Below are 22232 nucleotides of genomic sequence, written 5' to 3'. Positions count from 1 at the left end.
CCATGGAGGATAGAAGAGGGCACAGATTCCCTGGAGCTGGAGTTACAGGTGATTGTCAGCCATTAATGGTACTCTGAACTGAAGGATAGTTATCTGCAAGAGCAGTGTGCACTTTTAATTGCTAAGACAGTTCTCCATCCCTTGAAATGCATTTTCTAGTTCATGAAAATGTGTGGAAATAGCAATGACCATGGAGACTTAACAGCATTTTGGTTTCTCAAAAGGGACTTGGGTTCCAGTCAAGTTTTTAATGAAGACTTTGGCCTGGATTGTATTGTGCAGCTGAGCGCTCAGAACCAACTACTCTGGTTGCTTTGGGAGATGCACCAGCTACAATCTCAGAACCTGTAATTCATTTCTCACTCAGAGTTGCCGGGCATGAGGGTATGATTGACATGAGCCAGTTAATATTTGAAAGACATTAATGGCTGGCAACTGAACTGATGAGACTCCAGCTCATGGGTGGAAGACCTAATACCCAAGCTCTGAAGTCAGATCGATAGCGATCACATGCAGCAGAGCACAGAGCTGGGCTGCATAGCCTCAGGCTTCCTCCAGCACCCACCTAGCTCGATGGGACGGTGTCCTTGAGGGAAGGACCTTCTGTGAGGTCAAGGAACAGGAGCTTACAATGAAACAGGATCTTATGTAACTCAGGGCAGCTTCAGCCTCACTGTACAGTCAAGGGTGGTCTTCATTTTAGCTCCTCCTGCCTCCATCCCAGAAGTGCCAGAATAACAGGTGTGGAACGGCTCAATTTCGAATTCCAATTCTGATACGTGCTTCTGCAGGTCAAGCCTCTAGGCCTATTAGAGTCACAAAGGCTTCTTGAATTGGAGAAGTTTAGAGTTCTTAATAAAAGAAAAAGAAGTAATGAAGTAGAATGAAAAAAAATAATAATACCTATGCAGTCAAAACACATTTTATTATGAATTCACTTTCTCAACACACAAAAAAAGACAGAAAACAAAGAAAAAAATAAACATTAAAATTTTCATGTTGGGCAGAGGCGATAACTCGGCTGTTAAGTGTTTGCTTTGCCAAGTATAAAGTTCAGCCTTCAGAATGCACATTTAAAAAAAAAATGTCAAGGGGTTGCGTGTGTGCGCATGCGTGTGTGTTTGTGTGTGTGTGTGTGTGTGTGTGTGTGTGTGTGTGTGTGTGTGTGTATGTAAACCAGAAAGGTGGAAACAGCTATGTCCTTGGGGATCATTGGCTGGACCAACTACCTCAGCCCACTCGCTGAGCTCCAGGCTAATAAGAGACACTGTCTCAGAAACCAAGGTGGATGGTACCTGAGGAATGATACCCAAGACTGTAATCTGGCCTTCACATGCGTTTGCTCTAAGAATATCTATCAATTTTCCGGTACCAGTCTGGTCCAGTCTACAACTAAATCAAGAGCAGTAGTCTCAACACACACACTGCTTCCTTGATCATTTGTCAAGAGTCAAATGGAAACAGAAACAATGCGCTGGATAACGGCAGTGGTTACCTCGAAGACAAAGCAGCAGGCCCGTGCCATGGGAAACAGCACAGACCCTGGGAACTCTAGTCTGAGCTCTGGCTGCGGCCAACAGCGAGATTAGAAACAAACTGACCGTCTTTAAGGAACTTATTTCTTTGCCTTTGTGTTTCCAATATCCACCTAGATTGGTTACTCTTCTCTTTCACTGGCAAGTTCTTCTCTTTCCTTAAGCCTGAAGGAATAAACTGTTGAGCCAACACAGTGGCCTGTGTCTGTAATCTCACACTTGGGAGGCAGAGGCTGGAAAGTTCAAGGCTGCCTGGTCTACAAAGTTCCAGGCCAGACAGGACCTATATGGTGAGACTGTCTCAAATCAAACAAAACAAAGATATCCTTGCAACGAATGCAGTGGACAGAGAGAGGGGCTGGAACAGTCTGCAACCCTTTGTGTTCTGAATTGAGTTCCACCCTCTCTGCTCTCCACTAACCTTGTATACCTCTGTTGGATGGGTCTCTCTTTCATGTCACCAGGAGAACAGCTCTTTAGCAGCTTTTACAACTTCCACTTATGGACATCCACACCCTTTACACACTGTCCTCCCCAGTCCTCCTTCCATGTACTTTAATGCTCATGACTAAACTGGTCTCAGGCTTCCTGAGCTTACTCTTCACCTGTTACAAACCACTTGCTCACACTGCATTCTGGGCTGAGCCTGACTTCCATAATGGTTCCACAGACCAGAGCTCATCCATCTTGGTTTGAAGGGAAAGATTCTGGTACCCCCCAACCTCAATGCCCACCCCCATACCTCCCATGTTTTTCCCCAAATTCTTCCAGCCATCAATAATTTCCTTTTCTGTGTGCTCTCTTTCCACTTAAATTTTGTCATCATTTTAGCTCTTGGTTATGCACAAATTCTCATTATTGCCATTCCTCATAGATTTGGCTTCCTTATCCTTGGGTTATTAGACTCGCTAAGGCAGAAGTTGAACTTTAAGCCTCTGTTGTTAAGCATGGCTCAGATGTCATATATCCTTCCGTGCTACAGACCCTCATTACACTCACAGAGTGGTCAAAGATAACTGGGCTAGAAATTACACTTTGGTCATTAGGAATTTTAGGACACTAATCAGCACAAATCCATTGCTACCCTGGGCATCTTCTGACAACGTTGAAGACACTCTCACAGACACTGATTGTCTGGCTCGAACATTTTTCCATCTTCTGCCCACATCACTCTCCAGGACAGCGTTAGAGCCAGCTGGATTCCAGCCAGAAACAGATTCAGAGAGACAATAGGCCAACTCTCATCCCCATCTTTCTTGATTAGATGTGAAATTGTGTAGCTGGGTGTCTTTCACATGCCAGCCACTCGGAACTCTGTGTTGACAATTAATTTCTCTGAGAGTTGAACTGAGGAGGTAGTGACAATTACCATTTTGAGGACCTGTAAAACTAAAGACAGACCAGATCGTTAGGGAAGGTGCTAGAGGAGAGACCCATCTATCTGCTGCTCCCCATGAGTGGAAATATCTATAAACTCCATGGAGACTCTCTCTCTCTCTGTGTCTCTCTCTCTCTCTCTCTCTCTCTCTCTCTCTCTCTCTCTCTCCACACACACACCAAAAAATGCAGTAGATTATACGAGTTATTTGTCTAGTCCTGGAAACCTTTGTAGGACAATTAGCAAGCACATGAGAAGACATGACTGATACATTCTATAAAGACAGTGAATCTTGTGTGCTAATTTATCTCAAATAATTTTAAATTGGGGGTTCTAGAAAGTTACTGAAATAGAGAATGCTAGAAGAACAAATATCTTGGAAAACTTCTAAGGAGCTTTTACATCTGAAGCGAGATGAGGTAAACTTGTGGAGAGAACTACCAGAAATCAAAGAATCTTTCCTTCCTTTTATTATTATTATTATTATTATTATTATTATTATTATTATTAGTTTTGTTTTTTGTTTTCCAAGACAGGTTCTCTCTGTGTGGCCCTGGCTGTTCTGGAACTCACTTTGTAGAGCAGGCTAGCCTCAGACTCAGAGATGCACCTGCCTCTGCCTCCTGAGGGCTGGGATTAAGGGTGTGCACCCTTCCTTCCTTCCTTCTTGTAATGGGATCAAACCAAAGGCCTTGCATGTTAGGCAAGTATTCTGCCACAGTTGTCTCCCTAGTTCCCAGGGAAGGTTTCTACCAGAGAGAATTCCACAATGCAGAAATGTTAGGGTTGGGGTTGTGGTTGGAGTTGAAGTTACGGTTAGTGCTGAAGTGTAAATTCAAGCTGGAGAGGTGCCTGAGTGGTTAAGGGCACTGGCTCTTGCCACTGCGACTCCAGTCCCAGATGATCAGACGCTCTTTTCTGGCTCTCATGGGCACTGCAGTGCAAGCAAGCACTTATTCACACATAGAACAAGATAAATAAAATGTTTAAAAAGTCCAAATCTCCCAATTACCAGCGGGACTCACGTGAGTTCATGTTCAGCCTCATGTTAAGACCCAAGGGCATAAGTTTCGTTTCTTCCTCAACCATGGTCTCTCTTGAAAAGTTCTCAAGTGAAAAACTGAACACCACAAAGAATTATAGAGAAAAATATCTTTTTCGGGTACATATATGTTGAAAAATGTATTCTAAAACAAATAACTAGCATCGTTGCTCTGGAGAACATGTGTACCTCTACGCTAAAGAACTTTGCTTTTCGGTTCATTTGGGGTGTGTGTGTGTGTGTGTGTGTGTGTGTGTGTGTGTGTGTGTGTGTAGTTTTTGTGGGGTTCTTTTGGAGACAGTCTGGCTACAAAGCCTAGGCTGGACTCAGCTCCAGTCCTCCTGCCTCCTGTCCACTTCCCAAGTGCTCAGACAACACAGGTGTACCCCTATACTCTTTAATGGCATTTTAAAAATTACCCACTAAATATGTATCACTCTTTCTAAATGTCTAAAGGAAGATTGAGCTGCACCATGGAAAATTAGCTGTTATTTGAGAAAGAAAGAAGAGCTGCCACCGCCGAGCACAGAAAGGCAAAGTTGAAGGGGCACAGCATCTCCCTGATCCCAAGGCTCTCGACTGGAGGAGGAGCATTCAGTGTGAGAAGCCAGAGCTTTTGGTGGGAGTGATGGACATTCGTTGCAACATCCCCCAATAAGAAAGTGACTGAGCTCTATCCCTACCCATAAAACTCCCGACTCCTGACTCCTGACACCTAACTCCTACTTCTTTGCTCATCTATTTAATTTTTTTTTTCAAAATATAGCATACTTTGTCATTAGTGGACAATCTTACTGAATATGAGCAGCTGAACTGTCACTCAGAAGTATCATTTGGAAGACTTCCTCAAGTAATGGAGCTTTTCCAAAGGAAATGGAAGAGCTAAATTCTGTGCTACAATTAAATTCAGGAGTATAAGAGCTGGGCAGTGGTGGCGCGCTCCTTTAATCCCAGCACTTGGAAGGCAGAGGCAGGAGGATTTCTGAGTTCAAGGCCAGCCTGGTCTACAGAGTGAGTTCCAGGATAGCCAAAGCTATCTAGAGAAACCTGGTCTTGAAAAACAAACAAACAAACAAATTCAAGAGTGTAGATACAATTATGCATCCACATAAGTTATGTTTAAAACTGATCTATATGCAAAGAAACCAAAATAAAAATTGGTTTCCAAATGTGTATCATACACCTTATGATCTCATTTTGTGCCATAAGGAATCAACTTAACAATCTGAAACTAAAAAGGTTTCTTGTCAAGGAGCAAGTGTGGTTTTTTACTTTGTGAAAATTGGTTTTTTTTTTTTAAAAGTTCCATATTTCCTCTTTGTTGTTGTACATAGATAAAGGAAATCATTCTGATTTTTCAGAGCAGTGAAAGAAATATGTCATAGGACAAACAGTGAGTTCATTGATGTATTTTGCTCATGTTCTAATTTGCTAGAAAATGTGATGGTAAATCTGGCTAGGATTATGCAAATGCCAGGTTTACCTAGATTACAGCTTCTGATGGATTATTTTGTTGGGAGTGTGAAGGCAACGTGACAGAATGATAACCCGTTTCTGTATACAGGAACTGTGCTACAGTGACTGCTAGAAAATGACTCTGCAGTCACGCCTTCTATGTGCACAAGACCTGTGCTCACATTGCAGTTGTCCATAGTGAAAACAAAGCACAGTACTGTTGTCTCTGTTGGTCACAGAAGAAACCATGGGTTGTGCTGCTGTTGCTGCTGCAGCGGTGGTGGCGGTGGTGGCAGAAGTCCCCCTTAAACCACTCTTGTTCTGCTAACTCAGTTCAGGCCTTTCTACTGTCTTTTCTCAAAAAATCTATCAATTACCACCACTCAAAAACACACATGAAATGACAAACTGCTAAAGTGAAAGACTGAGTCCCAAAAGGCACCAGGCCTCATAGAAGGACAATCCAAAATGACGAGCAGGAGACTTTCTCTTGTTCTCTCAACACAGAAACACATCTGGCCCCAGTCATCAGCTTGTTGTACAGCGTTCTGACTTCTTGTCTGTATTGTACTACAAGTTATGAGCCCTCTGAACATAATTTAATTTTTCCCCATAGTTTATAAAATGTACATTTTTATTTTTTAAAAAATTATATATTTATTTGGAAAGATGCATGTCACTGCACACATGTGTACGTCAGAAGACAGCTTTTTCCCACCACTATGTATGTTCTGGGGACCAAATCAGATTGAGGGTTTGGTGGCTAATGCTTTGACACACTGACCCCAAGTACATATGACTAAATTTCATATAGTAGCTGACACCTGAGACTGTGTAAAACACTTTTAAGCATTTCATTTAGTTTTTGTAACCTTATGGAGAATATTACATAATTAAATACCTGTCCATTTTTAAGGATAGGAAACTTTCATAGATAATACACACTAACATGTTAATATCTAGCCAACAAGACCATACTCTCTGAAGATTATTCTCAATATTTTTAAGAGAAGGAGCATAGTTTCTCTTTTCTTCTTATGCTTCTAGTCCCTTCAACACACAAACAGACACACATAGACACACAGACAGACAGACAGACAGACAGACAGACAGACACCCTACTCTGACAATGATTCAGCCTAATGATTAACTCTACAGTCATAACTTCTGAAGGAAGACCCATACGTCCACCCTACTTTTCAATTTTCAGTATAGTATTCAATGAGTTACCTAAGATAGTTAACTATTTATTGTAAAATTGACTTTGCTTGGGTGGTTTTGCCTAACTGGAGACTGACGTAAGTGATCTGAGATTGTTATACATGTCTATGATGTTTGAAGGCATACACGTACCAAATGCATCTTCAATTAATGATATTTTTAGTTTTCAAGAGCTCGATCTGGCTGTAACTCCGCCATAAGTTGAGGGCTCCATGTACCTGAGAATGATCTTTATAAAGCAAGCCAATTAGGACAGTTTATCAACCACAAACTCATCTGAGTAATTGATTTCTTGCTGTCTTATCATTTTCCATTAAATTTGCAACTCTTTTTAATTTTGTGGGTTTCAGTAAAGAAGTGCAAACATGAGAAAATTAGTTAATTTCTCACACTATAGAACTGATGAGCCACGGTGTGAAGGATATGGATCGATTTCACTGGCATTTTTGTAATCCATTTGTATAAACTGAGACGTTAACTTCCACTTAAATGTCTTCACAAACCAGAGTCACACCATCTTTCAACTAGTCACCAATATCAGTGCCACTGGTCAAAGCCAATTCATAATTGAAATTTGGATTTTTTTTTTTGAGATGAGAATGTCATTATGTTGTTTAGGAAAAGCCTTAAATCAGACTGAAGCAATCCTGCCTCCACCTCTGCCTCCATCTCTGCTTTTGCCTCTGCCTCATACATTATGTAATATTTTGTATTCTTAGGTAAAATATTAAAATTAAGTCATGCATTATGTAATATTTTTATTCCTGGGTAAAACACATTGAGATATTAATACTTAGGAATGTAGTCCCATGACGTGTGCAGATGAGTTCCAATGCGTTTAGGAGAACAGATGTTTCCCTTTGTAGCCCTCCTCCCTCTCGTTCATTTCTCCCAACTCCTGTGTTATAAGCTGAGCTCTAGTTTGACCCCTCCAGCAATGTTAGACACATACACACCAAAGCAGGCTGGGATACCAGGAAACTAGATACTACACTCCCTCCCATCCCCTGAATAGTATCTTTATTCATGTACTTATTAAAATTGTTATTACATGGATTCATTGGTACATGACGAGGTATGTGGAGACCAGAGGACAACTTTCAGAAGTTGTTTTTCTCCTTCCACCGTGTGGGTCCTAGGGATCAGACTCAGGGTATCAGGCTTGGCAGCAAGTGCACTTACCCACTGAGCCATCTCAGTGAGTCCTACATGTATGTATGTACAGATACAGATACATTTAAATGCATTTTTGTTGTGCTAACAGTTAAACCCAGGCTCCCAATCCTGAGCCAGAGCCCTGCCCTGGGTGTTCCCTTCACTCTCTACCCTTCCCTTTAAGCCTAGTTGAGAGTTTAATCAATTTTATTTTCTTATATTTGTTTAAAAAAAAATCCCTGCAAAATTCTACTCAAGAACATAGTTTGTTAGAATATATATTTCTGTTAAAAGGCAGGTTCTTATCTGCATCCACAGCAGTCCCTGGTCCATTCTACATTTTCAATAATTGCTTGTTTAATGAATGGATGATGTTTAGAGTTCTCTATTAAAAAGCTTTTAAGACATTGTGGTCTAAATACTTAAACGCAAGACCTAAAATTTAAGTTGGCTCAATTCACCAAACCTTAGCTTTATAGCAAAGCACAGTTTCGAAGAGAGAGAGAGAGAAAGAGAGAGAGAGAGAGAACAAATTATACTTTTAAATGACTAAGTCAGCCCTTGGAAAGCTGAACTGCCCTCTTGATAATTTGACAGATGTGGCCTTTGACTGGGTAACTGTTTAGATTACAGTCACTTGTCTGTCTGTATGACAAAAGGAAAAAGTGAAAGAAAAAAAATGTTCAGGCGCACTGCTGGTTAGATTCTATGATTTCTCCTTCCTTTTGCTCTAAGCAGTTAAATAAAGAATGCCAAACTTTGGCAAAGGGCAGAGCAGGAGCATGGCTGTCTGTAGGAGACACAGGCACTTTCCCACCAAGCAACGAGTCAGGGAGGGGCTGCGGTGGCAAACACCTTTTCACCTTGCCTCTGCCTCCTCCTCCTTCTTTCTTAAGAACCAAGCAAAAAACCAGGGTCTCACTATGCAGCCTAGGCTGGCCAGGAACTTGTAGATCAGGCTGTCTTGGTATCACGGTTCTGCTTTCCTCTGCTTCCCAGATGCCACACTCCCCAGCCCATGCCCTTTGAAGGCACACTTCCACTGGCCCCTTTTGTGGTGTCCTCTCACTCTGAACTTTCACATGCCAATCATCCAGATACACTTTTTGCCCAAATAAGACAGGTGAGCACAGAAGCCCACGTTCACCCAGCTCCACTTGCTTCTGTAAAGCCACCATTGCTTTAGACCAGAGACTCTTGTTCAACACGGACACCTCAGGCACACACCGGACTTTCCTGCTGTGTGAGGGGATTGTGGGTAAAAATCTGCCTGGCCTGGAAGGGGCAGCCTTGCTCAGGTTACTCAGCTTGGCCTTGCCTGCCTGTCATCACTCCCCTTCCTGCCTGTCCCTCTTGTCCTGGCTCAAGCCTTAGCCTCTGCTTCATAACAATGCTGGCAGTTCTCAGTCCCAGACAAGGGCTCTTGCAGGTTCTGTCTACTGAGGTCTTTTCTCTCTGTGTCTCTGCACATCCTTATCAGTATCTCTCAGTCTGCACCTTTGCAGTGGATGGCATCCCCGGTTCCATCTCTTACAACCCCTGCTTCTTTTCTGGCCTCCACCCAGTCAGTTCTTCTTGCATCCCCCAGCACCTGATCCTCAGCATGTATGGCACTACAATAGCATCTGCACCTCCACTTGCGTACACAGAGACCAGGTGATTTAGTTTGTGTTCAATGCATTCTCTGTCTCTCTGGCAGTCTACCTGCCCCCTAGTATACTTAGGCTTTAGATCTTAAAATGCTAACATAAAACATAGAATTGGGAGTTCAGGAGATAATTCAGTCAGGAAAATACTTGAGACCTTGAATCCAAGCCCTAGAATCCATATGACATTAAATGTGCTTTTAATCCTAGGGCTGGAGAGGTAGAGACCAGCAGATCCCAGAGGCTGGATGGCAGGCCAGGCCAGTAAGAGACACTGTTTAAAGAATCCAGGCAGAAGGCATCTGAGGTGTGTCAGAGGAAGTTAATCTCTGACACCTACATGGGTGTATACAGAAACACACATATATACTCAACATGAAAAGTTTTATTTCCTAGACTATCAAAGGTCTGTTTATTCCTTGGTTTAAAGCCAGAGAAACATTGAGGTTATTATTGGTCTCCATTGCTTTGAAACCTCTGGTTTTCTATATACATACATATGTATGTATGCATGAATATATGTATGTATGTGTGTGTGTATATATATGTATATACATATGTATACGTATATATGTGTGTATGCATGTATATATGCATGTATGTATGTATTGCAATTGTGTTTGGGGGTTGTCAAGGAGCGGACAAGGCTTGGCTTGTGCTGAGCCAATGCTCTGTCATAGTGCTATACCATCAGCCCATGCCTTCCTCCGTACACGTTACACATACAAACCCATGCCTATCTGTGTACACGTTTAAACATACAAACCCAATCAACCCATGCCTTTCTGTGTACATGTTTAAACATACAAATCCAAGAGGCTGGTGTGATCACTTCTCAACCAATGCTCCATGGAAAGAGAATGTGTTTCCCTAGAAAAGGTAGCCTTGAGAGAGTGCCGACAAGATACTCAGACTCTAAAATATCCTGAGGAGAAGCTTCTAAACAGTAAAGTGTAGGCATCAATTACATGGATAAGGTTTACATATTTTTTTGACAATTTATACCTTTTTTCCAGACCAATTATACTTCTCAGACAGCTAGAGTGCTTCCTCTATAATTTCTGAGGTTTTCTGAGTAAATAGGTTTAAAAAAAATTGCTGTGAAACTTTGGAGGAAGAAAAAAAAGTGAGATTCTGGAAAAAAAAAAAAAAAACCCAAAACAAAAACCAAAAAACCTTGTTAGCTGTTGCGCAACCCCATCATGAGTGGAGGGAGGAGCTCCAGCAGGCCACACCTTCCTGCACATTGCTGCACAGTGGCAGGCTCTATAGCAGCACTGGTTCTTTAAAGGCAGCCCTGGGAGAATGAGACCAGCGCCCAGTGAATACTATAGACTGTTTAGACTCCAGGATCTTACAAGGAGGTGGTTTTGTGATGTCCCACTGCTGTTTTGAGTAGGCTCGCCATCTGCCTGCTTACTCAGCATGTCCTCTTGATTTCAGTGTCCTAGTAGGCACAACCGAGTTTATATAGTAAATGTGGTATATTTTCCTCCTGTAGAATGCCAATTCTTTCCAGCTTCTCCGGCATCTCACGCTGACTTTCAACCAACTTGAATCTACATGTCCTTAGGAAGCTATCGGAAGCCAATTTATTCGGTTAATTCACATCAGTCTAAATAATTTCTCCTGACAGATTACTTCCGTTTTAATCCTAGGCAGGTTGTTGCTGACGATAAATGATTTCACATTTCTCATAAAGATGCCAGTCATTAAAGATATTAACACGTATTCTTTCCCCTTGGGTGTAAGGGAGCTGTCGATTTAGCAGTGGTGGGTGCACCAGCCCTCCTATTGTCAAAGGCAGCAAACAATGAGAAAATCAATTTACTCTTCAGAATTAGTCAAGTGTGAAAGCCTTTGAAGTGAGGGGGTGGGCAGGGTCTCGTCTGGCCTCAGGAATAACATAAAAGCTCAGTGTATACGTCTATAAAATGTTATGACATTTCACAAGAGCTAGTTCCTAGCCCCTTAGTAGAGGTTTCATGAGCAATAGATGGGGCTTAAATGAGACCCTGTTCTGATATTTTGTGTTCATACGCAGGACACAGCACCTGAAAGACAAGGAGGTGTTGTGAAGGCAGAGCCTCAGTGCTGAAGTTGGCAGGTCTGAAGGAATCCAAGTGGACTTCCTTTTGTGAAACTGGCCATGTAGCCCATGTATAATGTATACATACATTATACATATATAATGTATACATACATTATACATGGGCTAAATGTATACATGTATACATTTCCCTATGTATAATGGGAAAGGAATAAAAAGACATACACTGCTATTGAACATTCTCTCTCACTAGAAAGGCCTAGATCCGAAAGGGTACTATTTGGGAAGAAAACAGATACCATCTGGAGTAGGGCAGCATAAGGGACAATGACAGGGATAAATACAAGCAAAATTGAATGGCAGGAAACTGTCACAAAGAAACCCAGTATGATGGCACATGCCTTTAATCCCAGCACCAGGGTGACAGAGACAGGCTGATCTCTATGTTTCAAACCAGCCTGGTCTATAGAGCAAATTCCAGAACTACAGAGAGAAACTTTGTCTTGGAACACCCCCACCCCCACCACCACTACCATTACCACTACCACCATACACACCCTCCAAAAAGTCGAAGAAACCCAGTATTTCATACACTTACTAAAACTAAATGAATTAAGTTTAAAAAAGAAATAAATAAAAACAAGATTTAAAGACGAACTCACTACTTAGCCTTGCCTAACCCAATTCTGCAATCCTCCTGCCAACACTCCCGGAGTTTCCCATGCCCAGATGCAGCTGGGCTTTGCATGCACACCTTTCCATGGCAGGAGAATATCATACACCTTACACCTTTATCCTGTAGACTGAGACGTGGAGGGCTCCTCACAACCCTCCACGTGATCTGTGTCCTGACAATGGCTAGCCGTTTTCCAGTTCTCTTTCTCCACCCACAAAGGGAAGATTAGGTCATTGTTCAAGAATGACAAGCATTTCATATTTGGAAACGACTAAATAATAAAGTGCCTGGATTCTATAGAAACACAAAGGGAGAAGATTAATCTCAAACCAAAGTCTAGTGCAAACACGACCTTTCCATTTGTAAATCTCATGGACAAGGAAGAAATTACATCGAAAGGTTTGTTTCTAGGGCTGAGAATTTGAAAATGTATTAATAGTAGGATGTCTCAGATAAAAAAAAAACTGTTTATTATAATCTGCCATCTACGAAGATGAGAAAAATTCCTTCTGCTGCTTTTTCCTGGAAGAATGCAGTTAGTGGATATAAATGACAGCCATGAAAGGGTCTCTTCTTATCCTTTGCCTCCAGGCAGGGCTGTAGTTAAAGCTCGCTCAAAGAAAGGGAACATGCTACTGACCTCCCAGACCTCTAGGTGAGCAAAATACAAATTAAAAACAGCAGATGGCAAAGCTCAGGGGTGTAGAAATTAATAAAGGTTAGGTCTGGTTGACATTATTTGAGCTAAAATTTATTTCTCCTTGCGAATAGCATGACGCTTAGCAAAAGGCCAAAGATGGTCTGTTTGGCAGTAGGTCTGCGTAATAAATTCCTTTTAGTATTAGTATTAATGTCTGGTCATTGTTTTGTCCTCTCAGTTCCACCCTAGGGCCCTGGGGACATTAGAGCTCACTGCACCGATGCTGAGCAGTGAAGATCCACTTAGTCACGTACTCACCACCTGGGGGAGGAGGCTCAAGGCCATATGCACTCTGGAACTGAGAGCACAGTGAACCGCAGAACGCAGAACGGGGGAGGCTGGCTTTTTGTAGCCAGGATGCAGTGTCTGGGTCTAGCCAGAGGAAAGCTTGCAGGGGAAAACAGGATTGGCTCCTTTGACAAATTCCATGGCAGGACTGAGCTGAAGCCCAGGAAGCTGAGCTGTTGGGTTGATGGCTGGATGAGGTATACTGATCTACTTGACAAAGGACCGAGCCAAGAGCAGAGTCTTTAATACTAATGTGGGGAAGGGGCAAATTGGAGAAAAACAGAGGGATTTATGGGTTTGGGCCTTAGAAGGGTGCAATGAGGCCCCAAGATATCAAGGCAGCATGTCAAACCCAAGGCTTCCAAGCCTAGTCATTTATATACCTAGTAATCCCAGCTGGAATGATGCTCAAAGAACAGAACCAAGCCAGGGTGGGCAAAGTCTGTGGAACCATGATCCACAGTGAATCCTGAATGGTTGCTTTCCTCAGGGATTGTGTTATACAGATACAAAAATGAATTACCACAGCCAGAGTTGGTTTTCCCATTGGTAACATAAAGATTAAAATGACTGTATTTCAGGATAGTGGTAGGTTAAGAATGCTCTTTAGGGAACTAGGGTGATAGCTCTTTCCCGCATTGAGTTCTATCCCCAGCACCCTATATGGTGGTTCACAACCATCAGTCCCAGAGCATCCAATGCCCTCTTCTGCCTTCCAAGTACACTGCATACATGTGGTGCACAGACATGCATGCAGGCCAAACATCTATATGGACAAAATCATCCAACAACAAGAAGAACATTTCTGTAAAGGATGGCTCATTAGGGCTGTGGCTATGTAGAGGTCCAGGACCTCTAGTCTCTCTCTCTCTCTCTCTCTCTCTCTCTCTCTCTCTCTCTCTCTCTCTCTCTCTCTCTCTTTCTCTCTCTCTCTCTCTCAAATATAAAACTGGAATACACAAGCATACATAGCTCGAGGACCTAAACCCCAAACACTCGAGTTGAGGCTGAAATTCTTTTGAACCTGAATTGGTTTTGATTGTTCCAAATTAGAGGAGGCACGAAAAGTCTTCTAATTCGCTGGACATTCTGTATGCATTGGAGAGCGTGTGCCATGTAGAAACATCTCAAGTCTCTTAGATGACAGGATGAAGATCCCAGACACCAGACGTAGAATTTAAAGCATATTGCTTTGCCGAAGAACACCAGAGGAAATGTCGCTTAGAACATGTTAATAAAAAGCCTCAAGAAGATTGTGTTCACCCTGTGTGGTAACCCGGAGCACAGTGGGTTGTTTCCATAAAGTGTGTCCTTAGTGTGTAAGTGTTGAAAACCCCACTTTTGGGGATTATATAAAATAAGCTGTACTTTATTTCTTTTTAATTACACTGACTCATTTATTCATGTTAGGATGGGGGTGTTGCAGAGGTCAGAGGGCAGCTTGCTGGAGTTATTTCTCGCCTTTCACAACATGGGTTTGAACTTAGGTTGCCAGGTTTCGCGGCAAGCACTTTTACCTACTGAGTCATCTCACTAGCCCATAGGCTGTCCTTATAGGACACTTTCTGTGGGTAGCAGGGAGGGGCTTTCACAGGAGTTAGCAGCCCTGCTTCTCTGCAGACTTATGTCTGAAAAAAGACCACCCAAACTTAACGTTACATAAAGGCTGACCCTATGTTTTTGCCAGTTCAAGGATGGATCCCAGGGTCTTGAGCATGCTAGGCAAGCATGCTGCCTAGCACCGAGGCATGCCTCGCCCTCTCCCTTTTAAGCTTATGAGCATTCTCAATCACTCAAACATGGGAGGGGTACCACAAACCCTCATGAGTCTATTACATACATATCCACAACAACCAACTTCTCCGTTCTTGGGTAGGCTCTTCCGTAACTCAAAAGGCACAGGTGAGATTCAATCAAGCTGTAAGATAATTCAATAACAGCCAGATTTGGTGGCTCAAACCTTTAATACTAGCAGGGAGGGAGGCAGAGGCTACAAAGTGAGACTTGATCTCAAACGAATTCAGTAAACTCACTAAGCTACCGCTGTTCCAAGGCTAACTCAGGCCATCGCGCGATCGATGAGGAGGGAGGTTTGGGAAAGCTGGTGGGGAACAGTAGCAAGATGCACTGTAGACAGTAAGACACAAGAGAAATTGGGGTGAACTTTTGCAGGAGAGCAGAGATTTGAAATGAGGAGCCGGAATGTGGCTGTAAGTTCCTAAACGCAAGGACTGTTCAATCCACCTGTTCTAAGATGCTGCCGGGCGCTGATACTGAAGGGCGGCGCCGGAAGTGAAAATTTACTGTGCAAACATAAACTGTGGGCTTTAAGTGCCAGGATAGGAGTCTTCACACCAGGAGGGTAATGCAGGCACAGATAATAATAATCTTAAAGAAGATACAGCAGCAAGCTAAGAGATGAGGACCGTGGCAGGGAACTTTCTCAGATGACTCTGGCTTGAGGGGGGGAGGGTTCTCACAGAGGAAAGAACAGAGACCCAGACAATTTGAAACAGAACTCCTCAGAGCATAGGAGATACCCTACAAACTACCATTAGGAAAGGGAGACCAGGAATAAAAGAACAGAGCACCAACCAGGCCCGGGTTTAAGAATGATCAGTGTTTACTAAGTACTTGGCCTCTGGAACACCTGGTTTTCCCAAGCCCACGTCGTCTTCCTCATCCATTCCATCCTGCCACAGGCAGCTACTGTACTGAGTGCTCCGGGCGCCAGAACCACATGCCTGGAAACCCTGACTCCCTTCCCGCCCCCTCCCCTCCCAGCCTGCCAGCTGCAACGCAGTTTGTTTGCATACTCCTATTGGGTTGCCTGTTTTTTGTTTTTGTTGTTGTTGTTTTTTTTTTCCAGTCAGTTCAGCAGTGTCCCGAAATTCACCCCCAGTGGAACTTGTGCCTCTGCTCCTCCTCTTCTTGGAACTGCCTTTTGTTTGTCTGGCAGAGCTGGGTCTATGGGGGTGTGTGATGATAATAATACGCCAGGCTTATATAACTGCATCTTACAAGCATTTCGCAGACAGTCCCTAATGAATCTTGGAGCTGGTGTCAGGCCGGGCAGCTTTATCTGCAAGTTGGAAATCCGAGGCCCAGAGGCCAGGAGAAAGGGCGGCTGGGATCAGAGGCCAAGCCTCCCTGGCTCCTGGAGCCCCTCAGAGGTCAGGGCGATAAGGAACAATGACTCTCCCATTCTGGAGGAGGAAGGAAGTCCCGCTGCCACCTAATCTCTGCTCCTCTGCCTCTTCCCTGCTCCCTGAGCCTTTCCTCTAGAGAAGACTTTCAAGGCGGCTTTTGTAAGTATGATCTGCTTTTGCTAGGAAGAAAACAGGTTTCCCTTCCTGCCTCTTGTGCAGTTTGTGTTTTTATGATCCTACCCCTACTTGAAATGCTTAAATGGTGAAAAATGTGTCTCTGGCCAAAGTTCTTCACCCTCCTAGTTTGGTCTCTCCTAAGGATACGAGAAAGGAAAAAGGTTTCAGATGATAATTCACTTGACAAAATAACACCCGGAAGATGTGTTTAGATTGACCAGTCTCACTTAGTTCATTCTAGTCTAGCCTAGCCTGGCTACATGCAGGCTGGCTCACAGCCCTCACAGGAAGGAGCCTGGTTACTCACTTGGTTTGTTGGGCAATGCAGAGATTTTAACTGACTTCATCCTCAGTTTATCTGTTTTGGTTACTCACAATTTCAGGTAAATATAATTGCTGGACGTTATACTATGAAATAAATACCAACTTCCACAAGAGGCTTGAAACTTTTGCCCGCTTCTGTAAACTGTAACAAACACGGTGACTCCAGTGCGGCATGTTTGCTTTCATTAATTTTTTTCACTCTACGTCCAAAGGGTTTAATATTAAAGAAGCATGGACAAAAGCTACTTACGCGCTGGCAAAGCCCCGGAGCCAAATTATTAAACTTGCTCTCCATAAAGAATGTGACCTTCCTGAAATATTCAGCTCAGGGATGTGGTGTGTGGCTTTTACATGTCACCTCTCTACAACCCTGTAGAGCAACAGAAGGAAGGCGTACGCTCTGAACAGGTGGAAGTACTGTTGTTAATTGAAAGCCACTGGGATAAAGTTTTGTTGGAGGTAACTATAATTATAATTGTAAAACCATGACTGTATCTCCTCTTGTGAGAAATGAAAAATTATTATTGCTCACTATTGTTTTGTGAAAGAAAACTTAGAAATATACAAGGATGCCTAAGGTTAAATGCTCTAAGCATTGTGACTTATCCACTGAGCTATCATTTTCTATATTAGACAGACTTGTGTCCTGTATAACAGAGTTGTGTGTGTGTGTGTGTGTGTGTGTGTGTGTGTGTGTTATCTGTGTCTCCCTCTCTGTTTTGCATGCAAAACGGAGCAAATGGAGAAATTTCTTATCAAGTTTTAAAGACTTTAATTAAGTCAGATGTGGTAGCCCATACCTATAATTCCAGCATTCAGAAAACTGAGCCACGAGCATCATGAGTTCAAGACCAGCCTAAGATACATAGGAAGATCTTCTCACAGGGGGAAAAAAAAGCAAATAAGTAAATTATTTAAATTAAATTTTAAAATCTTATTTAAATTATATTTCTACTTCAAATTATCTGTGATTATCAAGAAATTGTCAGATATAATTGAAACTGAGCCCTAATTATTTTGTCTCTAAATTTGAATGGGATCCATCAACACTGTATGTCACGGTCTACAAAGACCAGCCCTGTCATCTCAACCTTAGCCTTGGTTTCAGCAGAGGGGACATAGACAGATAAGATCCAGGTCAGACTTCATGTCACTGTCACCTGAGGATCAGCAGCAAGACATAGCAGCAGCAAGCCGCCTAGGAAATGAGACAAAGCTCCACACCCCGGGAGAAGAGTGTTGGTAAGACAGAAAGAAGTAATGTGGAAAGCTATCTAGCATAGAAAGAAATATAGAAAACTAGCTAGCAAGGAAATAATATAGAAAAATAAGTAATCTAGAAAAAGTATCTAGCACAGGAAGTAATATAACATAGAAAAGTATCTAGTCAGAACACTGCACTATTTTAGTACACTTGGGGCTTTCCCATTTATTCTTTTCATCTTTTTTTTAAGATTTATTTTTATTTATATGTGTGCCTGCCATAGGTTTGTGGGTGCCCACGGAATCCAAACGAGGCCTTTTTTCCTCATAGAACTAGAGTTATACATGATTATAAACCACCTGATGTGGATGTTGGGATTTGAACCTGGGTCCTTTGGAAGAGTGAGCAGTAAGTGCTTCTTCCTAAGTGCTGAGCTATCTCCCTGGCACCTGCTTTTATCTTTTACTTCACTGGTGAGCATCTACTTTGGATAGATGGCATGCTGTGTTAAGCAGTGTCAATACTCAGGTGGGTAAAATGTCTTGTCTTGGAAGAGTTCTGAGGAACAGACCAAGCAACAGATAATCCCCTAATCAATAGCTTTTATACCTGAAAAGAAGTGGGTTCAGGACTGAGAGAAGGTGCCCAAATCAGGTTGTTACTTCTGCCTCAGGAAGCCAGGAACTCTTCACAAGGTGATGGTGATGAGCTGGGTTTCAAAGAATAAGCAGCTGGTGGGAAGAACTCTCCAGAAGGCAAGAGCACTGCTGAACAGAACAGGAGGGGTAGACTAGTCTATTAAAAGGGACCGGGTATTGAATCCAAGAGAGTTACATCAGTACAATGGGGAGTCCTGTTAATTCTAGTGAGACACACACCCACAGACCAGCTACAGTTTATAGTTCCACTGGAGTGTGTTACTAAGACATTGAGATTTACATTTATTTTTACTTTATGTGCATTGGTGTTTTGCCTGCATGTATGTCAGTAAAGGTACCAGATACCCAGAAATTGGTACTACAGACAGTTGTGAGCTGCCATGTGGGTGCTGGGAATTGAACTTGGGTCGTCTAGAAGATCAGCCAGTGTTCTTAACTGACTGAGCCATCTCTCTAGCCTCTGATAGTGTAATCCCTCTGTCTGCTGTTTTTGCAGCAAACCCAGCTCAGTGATGGAAGAATCTGTGTCCCAGAGTTTCTACTGTAGAGTGAAAAATTATAAAGGCCATTTTATGAAATATGTGTAAATTTTTCGCCTTAGACCTTGGGCAGAAAAGCACCTGCCAGCAGGTTTGGGTCCACCTAATTAGTTACAGAGGAGGGGTAGTTACAGGACAGAGGCCTGTTAAGAACATCCCAGAAACTGACTGGCCAAGGGAGGAACTACACCCTGCCCCCATGGTACGGCCTACTAGTGTTCAAAAAAAAAGTAAAACAACCAATCCTGTGCACCCTCGCGAAAGTTCGCTTTTTCCCCGCCCCGCCCATATATAAGCGCTAGACCACTGAGCCACGAGGTCAGTCCCTCTATCCCCTATGTGAGTTATGGGGATATGGGCTGGCCCAGAGCTCTGATATAATAAACCACCTCATGTGCTTTACAGCAAGACGGTCTCTCGTGTGTCCTTTGGGTGCGTGCTATCCTGTGACTTAAGTGGACCTCCTTTCTGGGGAGTCCCGGACCTTTCACTACTCCTCCATGTTCATTGTTTTGGGGTCTGCTTTTCACTCAAAGAAGAGACAAAAGAATTTTTATATAGCTGGGAAATGGAAAGCAGATGTGACTCATATTTTAGAAAGTCTTTCTTATTTGTATTCAAAGTACAGGGAATGAAGTCTAGGCAAGGACTCCACCACAGAACTACACTCTGAGTCCTAGAAAGATTTTTATCTGTGTCTCCTATTGATCATATGAAATATGGGCTATGCAGAGGCCAATGAGTAAAACTCTGTAAACTAGGAGAACTGGGAAGAGATCATTGTGACCAAATGGGGAGCTGCTAAGGTTCGAGCTGTGAAGATGGACAACAGACTAAGATTCCAGCCATGTTTAGAAGGTATAACATTCATAATGTGGGCTGAATTCCTGGATGAATGGAATGAAGAGACAGGAAACGTCTAATATAGTTTCAGATGTAGGCAACTGGGTAGCTAGCTAGGGAGGACACAATGCAGCTAAAGAAGGTGCAAGCGGAGAATAGGGTTCTCTGACATTTGCAGTGTAAGTTAGTAAAGAATTGTACCATTGAATAAAGATAAAGAGGGGTGTGTGTGTGTGAAGATGTGTATTTAAGTGTGTAAGTGTGTGTGCACATGTGTGTATGTAAATATGCTTTTTGGTGTGTGTGCACATGTGTGTATTTAAATTCGTGTAAGTAAGAGGTATGTAAATATGCTTTTAGGTATGTGTGTAAGTGTGTGGGTGGATAAATGTGTGTAAGAATTTAAGTATGTGGGTGTCTCTGTGTGTGTGTACCAGAGGACACCCTGGGTTGTTTGTCTTCCTTGGGCACTGACTGGATCTACCTTGTTTTGTTTTGTTTTGGCTTGGCTTAGTTTGGTTTGGTTTTGAGACAAGGTCTCTCACTGGGACCTAGGACTCACCAGTAAGGCTAAGCTGGCTAGCCAATCAGCTCCTGGGATCCTCCCAGCACTGGTATTACAGGCTCAGTCCACTGCCATGCTTGGATTTTTATTCTGAAACCTGGGGAGTAATTCCAGGTTCTCACACCCAAATGGCAATGCACTTTGTTGACTGAGCTATCTCCCCTTCTCCATCTTAAGGACAAGTTTTTAAGAGTATAAAATGGACAAACTCTCCTCTCGATGTAATTTTGAATGGGAAGGTAAAGACTAAGCCCTCCTGTCTTAATGTTCCCAAGATACATCTGCATCCTGGCTCACTGGACTTACTGCTTTACTCTTGGTCCCTGCTGTCTGTCTGGTGGATTGTGTTCTCATTAACTTCACGAGAGGAAGGCCATGTCTAGCTGACCTTAGTTTAGCCTTTAAGATGCTTGCTTTCACCTTGCTGTGAGCACTGAGCAGAGTAGAGAGCTTTCTAGAGCATCATATATTCAAAATTTGGTCCTATTTGCTCATCCAAAAGAAGGCTTCTCCCTAGGCAGCTTTCACTTTACCTTGGAGGAGGAACCCCAAGACCAAAGCTTGTATTTCATGACCTGGCCCAGAAGAGGACTGCAACCATTTCTCCCAAATTCTACCCTCAAGTTCCTGCCATTCCCCAGCCCAGTGCGGAAGTACAGAGGAGGGGTCAGTGAGCTTTGTCATTTATTTACTTAAGAACTTATTGTTTAAGTATGTGTATATGGGGAGAGGCAGATGATACCACAGTTCTTGGAAGCCCTTGGAATAGTTACAGGTGGTTACAAGCTGCTTATGTGGGAGATGAGAACCAAACTCAGGCCCTCTGTAAGAGCACTGAAGGCTTAACCACTAAGCCACCCTTCCAGCCCTGGCAGCTGGAAGGCAATTTAACATTTTAGGCAAACAGAAAAGCCTGCTTAACAGACAGGAAGCTGAAGCTTTTTCCGATCTTGGGGGTCTGATTACTTGATAACCTTGGGTTTCTCAAACCCTTTGACCCTTCCTATGCTCAGCACTTAATCTTCTGTGGCAACACATCTCGGATTTCCAGAATTTCTGAGCTCTTCCCTCCTCGTGAACATGGCAGAGTAAATGCCATTGGCTATGAGAGAGACTTAGCCCCAGACGTTGTGGCTCGGCTCATAGACTTGTAGACTATTTCCTCTCAGTGGGTGAACTGTTTAGGCACAAGTTGGATTTTAAAAGTGATTTCTACCACTAACATAAGAATTTTAAAAATTATTTCTTAGATGGTATTTGATTATAATCTAAATCCCACTAGCTTTCTGATGGGTCATTCCCACCCCTCAATGACTAAAACTTTGAAAATTATCTTTGACTTTTGGAGGAGTTGGAGGCTGGGTTTAAAACCAAACTTTACAAAGGCCTGGCAAGTGCTCTGACCTAAAGTTATATCTCAGCCCGTCTGGTTTTCATATGACGGAAATGTTCCTGGCTTTACCAAAATGACTTGTCATTGTGTGATGAGAAGAAGACTCTAAGGCTAGACATGTGGCTGTGGAAGAGACTTGTCTAGCATGAGTGAAGCTACTCTTTTGACCTCTATACACATCATGTCAGATGCATATGGGCACATGCGTGTACATGGGTGCACAGGCACACACA

The 22232-nt window shown here is 42.8% G+C and overlaps 1 protein-coding gene across 5 annotated transcripts in view; it reads left to right on the top strand.

Annotated features, from left to right (window-relative positions):
• Sulf1 (sulfatase 1) overlaps positions 1 to 22232 on the top strand; it is a 158911-nt gene that overhangs the window by 10056 nt on the left and 126623 nt on the right. The window contains exon 1 of one of the 5 annotated variants that reach the window (XM_076924355.1): positions 16179 to 16454. The exons of the other annotated variants lie outside the window; for them this stretch is intronic. The gene's annotated coding sequence lies outside the window, so the exon portion shown is untranslated. Of the gene's footprint in view, positions 1 to 16178; positions 16455 to 22232 lie in introns of those variants that run through there. 5 annotated transcript variants of the gene reach the window in all.

The sequence above is a fragment of the Arvicanthis niloticus genome, chromosome 25, assembly GCF_011762505.2.
Source record: "Arvicanthis niloticus isolate mArvNil1 chromosome 25, mArvNil1.pat.X, whole genome shotgun sequence".
Classification (NCBI taxonomy): Eukaryota; Metazoa; Chordata; class Mammalia; order Rodentia; family Muridae; genus Arvicanthis; species Arvicanthis niloticus.
Note: the sequence above shows the minus strand (reverse complement) of the source record. Positions and strands in the feature narration are given on the sequence as shown.